Source organism: Cannabis sativa, chromosome 1 (genome assembly GCF_029168945.1).
Source record: "Cannabis sativa cultivar Pink pepper isolate KNU-18-1 chromosome 1, ASM2916894v1, whole genome shotgun sequence".
Lineage (NCBI taxonomy): Eukaryota > Viridiplantae > Streptophyta > Magnoliopsida > Rosales > Cannabaceae > Cannabis > Cannabis sativa.
The window spans coordinates 11,949,207-11,957,545 of NC_083601.1; positions in this window are offsets into that span (position 1 = coordinate 11,949,207).

Here is an 8,339-nt window from a genome sequence, read left to right on the forward strand (position 1 = left end):
ATTTGGGCTTATTCAATGAATAACAATTGTTTATTTAAAGGTTAAATTCCTCTTTTTTGGGCCTTGTGTGATAGTTGGGGGCCAATAGAAGTGGGTACAACATACTGAACCCAGCTGCCCCTCACATGAACTACCCCAATTGTGAAGGCCCATTTACCTTATTTAAATAATTGTATTAGGTTAATTATATTAGTCTAACCTAATTAAAATTGAATTAGCAACATAATTAACTTTTAAAATATATGAAATTTAATTTTTCATTTAATATTTTAAAGTTAATTTTAGAAAAACACTTAGTAAATGAAATTATTCTAGATAGTTATTTCTAGAACTAGTTATTTTTTCTAATATTTAATTAGGAAAATATCATAGATTGTGAAATTAATTGTTTAATAATTAATTTTGGTACAATCTAAGTTAAGTATATTTTTCCTAGTATTAAATTAGAATTAATAATTAAGTCTTCTCTATACTTAATTATTTATTTCTTGAATTTAATACATTTAATTAAATTGAAAATTTAAATATTTAAGTTGATTTTAATCATGATACTTAAATATTATTATTTTTATGTTATTTAATTAAAATTGAAAATTATTTTAAGTTTGAAATCTTATTTCATATAACTTAAATTTGAATAATTTTCAAAATATATTTTATTTTATTTTATTAATCTTTTTTCCACAATTTCGAAATTGCATTTCTTAAATGCAGAAATTTCGAATTTTATTTGAAAATAGATTAAAGTTGTAAATTATTTATTTTAATTTTGGACCAACTTAAATCAATGATATTTAATGATTAATTAAAATAAATGAAGTAAAATATATTTAATTAGAAAATGAATTAATTAGTCAATGAAAGTCTAGATAGATATTATCTGTTTTGCTTGAAGTATTTTTCTAGTGTATTTAATTAAATAGAAAATTAATATTTAAGTTGATTTTCATCATGATACTTAAATATTTGAAATTTTTCTTATATATTTAATTAAATAGGAAATTATATTTTTTGTTGTAAATTAATTTTATTAATTAATTTTGGGCCAACATTAAATTAGAATAATTTTTCCCAGGATTTATTTTTATTTTATTTTAACAAGCAATTTCGAAAATTGTATTATTAAATACTTCAATTTTTCGAAATGCAATATATATTTATAGAAAAATAAATTTGAGTTGTAAATTAATTTAAATTAATTTTGTAACAACTTAAATTGAATATTTTTCTAAATATTTATTGGAAATTATTACTAAGATGGAAATAATTCATGTTATTTTCATATCCATCTAAGTAAAATTTATAAATATTAAAATTAAAATTTATATTTAGAATTTTTCATTCTAAATTGGAAATTTTAATTAAATAAATATATATATTTAAAATAAATAGATTAAAATAAATATTAGAAGAAAATACATTTTTTTTTTAAATAATGAGCTTTATTATTATTAGGACATTCGATCTCCATTGTTGGTCTTACAATAGTTAAATGTTTTCAATATAATCTCGAGACGCTAGACTTCATTCTTCTTATGGATGGTTATTCGTTGAACGCATTTAACACCGTAAGATCTCATTTGATAAGTGTTTTGTAAGTTTTTGTCTCTATTAGACTCTCCCCTACGGTGACTACTTAGAGATAAACTTATAAAACATGAAACAATGGTGGAAGCTCATAAAATGAGAATAACCTTGACTCTCGCCTACCCGGACAATGTTGGATTCTTATTTTGATCGAATAAAAGGTTGATAGAATGGTTTGCATTTTAGATGAGCTGACAACTCTATTCAATGAATGATACTTTGACTCTCGCCTACCGGGACACTGTATCAGTTTGTTGGAAACTTTAGAAATTATTTAAGATGTGCCTGTTTTGTATTTTCACATGTCTTTGTTATTTGCTATATGTTTGATAATTTCTGAATTGTGTATGAATTTATATTGAACCAAGTTATTTTCTGTTATTAAATTGTAGTTTAATTTCGAATCTTCATTGTTGGTCTAACTTGGTTTGTTTTTCTAATGAGATAAATCCCTAATGAATTTTTACCATTAGACATACATAATAGTGTTAGATCTCAAAAGATAAGTATTGTATATGCAACATCTAGCTGTTCATCAATTGATGACACCTTAGACTAGTATTTTACAATATGAAACAAGAAGATTGTCTAAATAAGATTACTTTGACTCTCGCTAATCGGAGCATCGTTGGATTCTTATTTAAATACGAAATTATTCTAATTCCTCTTAGCTTATTCATTTCGAATTAGCTCATAACATATCATTGGATGAATGGTCTATAAATCATTTCATGTCATTATATTTTCTCTTAAGAAATTAAATGACACATATGATTATATTCCCGAAATTCTATCCCAAAATGATATAAATCCTCAATCTTAGAAATCTCCTACTTGTATGGGCATATCTGACTTAGAGTTTAAATTAATAGCGGTGGTCCAAGAAAGAATTACTCATTATATTTGGTATAAATTTAAGTCATCGACTTTAATTTTAGATTCCAAATAGAAATTTTCTTATATTTCTAATTCCAGGATACAATACAGTTACACTTTCACAAGTGTTTAATAACCATTTTCTATCAATGGATTCAAACTGTATGGAATATGAGTTTAGTATTCTGTGACCAGGATCCACTTGCAATATTCTAAGAACTCTTTGATGTAACTAAATCTAAGTCATCAAAAAGACACAACCACATTTTTATTAATCTATGGCATTTGTATCTTGTTCATAGTGGTTTTGACAAGATCAATCTCTGCAAAGAGTTAATATGCCTATATCCACTGAAAGTTGTTCATCTCATTAGTAGATGGATGTACATTTAGGGGTGGATATGAGTTTTTTTCGTTGTATTATTAAAACGATAACTCTAGATTATACCTTATGCAAAGAAATTTGAAATGTTTGAAAAATTTCTGATTTCTAGCAATGGTGGAACACCATTAAGGTAAGTGGTTAAAGATCTTGCGAACTGATAGAGGTGGAGAAATAGTTAGTAGATATGCAGTTCAAAGATCATTAAATTGATTTTTGAATTATATCCAAACTTACCTCCCCAGAAATTTTGATTTGCATATTGATGATTAGTTACTAGTCGTTGCCTAAGTCCTTCTATGGTAATACAATTTCAGAATGATGCAATGGTTGTATACTTAAAGTAAATCATTACTAGATTCATGGATGACCTAATCAAAATCTTAAGAAAAGCTAGAACTGTTAACCATAATTTGCATGTTTGTTAGCTATTCTAAGTGATTAGGGGTGGACCATCCCATAGTCAATAGATAAGAAAGTGTTTGTTTAAACAAATACTACTTTTCTAAGATAATGACTAAGTCTGAAAATAAAGTAGAAAATAAATGAGATATTTTTCTTGATTCCAAAAGTGTTCTATCATCTTATTTGACATATGATGATCCCACTGTCTCTGTTGTCTTGTCACAACCGAAGAGATTAATACCATTTAGTTTTCTTAGACATAATTCACGGTACCTTATCGTAGTGGGAGAGTTTCTAGGAACTCACCTTCTTATGACTTGGAAGACACTAGTGATTAAAATTCATTGTGAGTTTAAATAAGTAATGGATTGTCAAGATAAGAAACTAAGAAGAAAAGCCAATAGAACTATGGTTTAATCCATTCACGTGGAGTAACCTAAAGTTTTCTATTACAAGGACATAAAAGGAAATTTTCGTTAATAAGTCTATTCAATGGACTTAACAAGATTTCCTGTTCCTAGTATTATAGGTTTGAGTTTATCTAAACCTATGGCTTATGGTATACCTGGTAATTACTTACTCTAATGCAAGTAACTTACTTTAGTAAGATGCTGAAGCATTTTCTTTCTAATGGCAATCTATAGAAGCTTCTTGACTTCTAGGCATAGATTTATTTATCTAAGGAAAAGTCTCAACTATTTCAGAAAAGATAAAGCCATGAAAGAATTTCTTATATCAACAGTGAGAGGTCTCAGATATGCTTTAGTATGCCTTAGACCAGACACCTGCTGTTGAGTGGGAGTAATGAGTAAGTATCAGATTAATCCAGGAGAGGAACATTGGAAGACAATCAAGTAAATCTTAAGATTAAGAAGAGGAACTATATGTTAGTCAATAAGAGTGTGTTTAAAACTCTTAGACTACACCACATCAGATTTCAAGACTTGCCTTTGTGTTAGAAAGTCTGCTGATAAGATGGTGATTACTCTGGGGGGGAATAATGATTTTGGAGAAGTGTAAAAACCTATCTGAAGTCTCTAGGTCTACCAGAAAGGGACTGAATGTTAAAGTTGCAGGAAAGGTACTTATTCAGTCTAAGGAAAGTTCTATACATTTGTGGCACCGTTCCAAATTGCCTTAACTACTAGTGCTACTTCCTGAATAACCAAGAAGTAGTTGCCAAAGGTATAGAATCCAGTATCCCAAGAGAGTAGACATATAGAGAGGAATTTCACATTATTAATGATTTTGTGATTAAGGAAGAGTAATGGTGGAGAAAAGGTTGTGTTTAATTCAACCTTTCAGATCCTATTACGAGGAGTTTACTACTACTACACTTGATTTGTATATCAAGGTGTTGAGATTATTTGAAATGCACATTTTGTTTTATATTAGTGCAAGTGAGAGTTTATTGGGTTTTATGCGCTAAATAAAACTCATTTCAATATAATCAGATTTACTTATTAATATAGATCAGAAATAACATTTAATGTTGCATGGTTCACATGATTTATTTCATGATTATTTATATAATGTATGAATTCTATTTAAGTCCAGAACATATCAATTTGTTAATAATTATAGTGTTGTCAACACAGTGGAATATAATCTTAATTATATGTTCGAAAGTTTATTCCCTGATTTGTCAGAACACTGGATTTAGACTGACATGGTATAATCAGCGACATGTATTCTTACACCTTGGATAAGTGTTATGTCCTTTCCAGGACATTGGCAAAGTTTACCAGCATCGGATGTATGGAGTATACATTGGAAGGGACCGATATTGAACTTTGATTAGATATATAAGAATTTACCGTAATATCTATTCAATTCAATATCACCTGTTGATCCTAGATCAAATGATCTTAATCCAGATATGATTAGGTTCAATCTCACGAGTGTTATTCGTGTTCTTTGATTTGTTAGTTAAGCCTACTTTTGGGTCAGGGTGATACGTACATTTTGGGAACACGGTAGTGCAATTGAGTGGGAGCGCTAACATAAATATGGAATCTATAGCTTCTATCTGGTGAATAGAAAGTAAAGGATGATTTCCTTCGAGCTTAACCAAACGAAAATAAATGATGGAGATCTCATTTCACTTAGCTGAAATATTATTTATACAGGGTTAAGTGTTTTAAGGATAAAATACATTGTAGGGTGTTACGGTAATTTAATCCATTTATAGTGTAAATCATCTATATAGAGGATCATTGATCACATTAGGGTTATAACAATGGATAACTAATGACGTGTCTATATCGTGGAACATATAAAGCGTTCTATATACTGAGAGTGCAATTCTAAGTTCTAAGCGTGGATTCAACGAAGAATTAATAAGTCAGTAAATTTAAGATATAAATTCTTGATCTGCTTATTGGAAGCTCGGTTATATAGACCCATGGTCCCCATACTAGTTGAGACCATACTGCTTGTAAGACTCAGTTAATTGATTTTGATTAATCAATTATAATTCTAAAGTTAGACTATGTCTAGTTTATGAATTTTCACTAAGCAATGGCGAAATTGTAAAGAAAAGAGATTCTAGGTTTATTTATTAATTAAGAGACTTTATATGTCTAATTAATAAATATATAAAATGACAATATTATTTAATAATTAATTTTTAGTTATTAAATAATTAGAATTGGCATTTAAATGGTTGAATTTGAAAATTGGCGTTTTTGAGAAAATGAGATGCAGAAATGATAAAAAAGCAAAATTGCATAAGTGAGGCCCATTATCCAAAGCCCAGGCCAGCCACTATTGTAGGCTTTTATCATTTATTTTTTCATTATTTTAATGCCAAATAATTCTAACTTAAACCTAGGTGGTTACCTATAAATAGATAGTGATGGCTCTCATTCACACTCAACTTCTGTCAGATGAAAACTGAGCCTCTATCTTTTCTCTATAGGCCGAACCTATTCCCTTCTCTTTTCTTCTCTAAATTTTCGAAATCCTTGAGTGAATGAGTGAGTGCCCACACACATCAAGTGGTATCTCAATCATAATGTGTAAGACTGTGGAAAACCATCCAACAAGAAGGAGAATCAACATCGAAGGAAGGAGAGAAAGAGATCCAGGTTCAGATATTGATAATGCTCTGCTACAGAAAGGAATCAAAGGCTAGATATCTGAACGGAAGGAGTCGTTATATTCCGCTACACCCAATGTAAGGTTTCCTAAACTTTATATGTGTTTATTTCATTGTTTTAGAATTCATATTAGGATGTCAATGAAACATACTTGTTAGTAAATCTAGATCCTGGTAAAATATATCCAATAGATAATTGTAGAGATGTAGAAGTTGTGTTCACTAAGAGTATCTCCAATGGAGATGCAAATGCAAAATATAACTAACTTTGTTAAAACTCTACTCTATTGATGTGCAAAATTATGATGCAAATATGTCACATAACAAAAAGTGATCCAAATTTAGATCACAACATAGCATGATGCAAAATTTACATCACAATAAATACTATGTTTTTATATTTACCATTATGCCATTTTTAATATTTTATTATTAATTTTAGTTAGCAAGCTCTTTTACATTAAATGACTTGCATTATTATTATTAAATTTTATATTTATCTTTGCATTATTAATATTATTTTATATTTTTTTAATAAATTATTAAGTGGACAATAAATGACATATTAAATTATATATCAAGATTTACAATTATGTATTATGTATTGGAGCAAAATAGTAAAAGTTGATGTAAAAATGACACAAAACTACTTTTTGTGCCAAATACAGCTCAATTTTTTGTGCCAATTTTTTTTAAGGCCAATGTGGCTAGTTTTTTGTATGGCCAATGTGACTAGTTTTTTTGTATGACCAATGTGGTTAGTTTTCTTTGTACGGCCAACGTGGCTATTTTTTTGGTTTTGTAAGGCCAGTATGGCTAGTTTTGGTTTTGTAAGGCTAGTATGGCTAGTTTTGGTTTTGTAAGGCTAGTATGACTAGTTTTAATTTGTAAAGTCAGTATGACTAATTTTAGTTTTGTATGACTAACATGGCTAGTTTTGGTTTTATAAAGTTATTATATGACTAGTTTTAATTTTGTAAGGTCAGTTTGGTTTAATAATAACACATCAAATGTAGTGTAGTCACCGTCAGCAATGGAGATGAGAATAGATAAGTTCTAGTATTTACATGATTAAATTCTATGTGACTATTTATATAAAATTTCATATTTTATTTTATTTTATTTGTAAGGAAAAGTTTAATTTTTATTAAATATTTATTATGTATTAATTTTTTTTCTCTATATTTTGTAGGTGTTCTACTAGTGGATCGGAAGTGACAACTCTCAGTTTTGAGATTTTCTTTTCTGATATTATGGTTTTATTGTCTAGTTCTCCTGGAGTATCTCTGTATGCCCTTAGGATAAACAATGAACTCTTATAGATGGAAGAAAATCCTCATCTGGTTGCGTAACTTTGTTACCTTTGTTATTTTAACCTGTATCGATTTCCCTTAAAATAAAAAAAAAAAAAAAAAACAAGAAAGAGATCCGACGAAGATCAAACAATCCACATTGTGATACACCATCATCCATGTCATGCAAAAGATTGGTTAATTTTATTTCTAGCGCAGATTGTTGGTGATTATTTTTTATGGATATTTACAACATATACTAACTTTTTTTTTCAAAGTTTACATTTATACTTTGTTAATAGAATTTTTACATTTATATTTCCCTACCTATTTTTTTTTCACTCTTTTTTATTTATTAAAGCTTCTTAATTTTTTTTCTTTCTTATATCTCTTTGTATTTTTTTCATTGATTTTTTTTCCTTGGCTGATGTTGACGCTAAAAAGTAGCCAACACCAGCTCGCTAGATTGGTGAAATAAATAATGAATGTAAGCAAATAATTTAAAGAGATACACAAATTTTATAGTAGTTCACTGCTCATGCCGCGATAGTACGTCTACTTCGAGTTTTTATTTCTGACGAGAATTACAAGAAAATTGGCTAAGTGCGAAAGCTCTAATTTCTAGAGAGAGAAACTAAAGAGAAATGCTCTAACCGTATGGGTACTTTTCTGAATATGAAAAATAACTAGTGGAGCT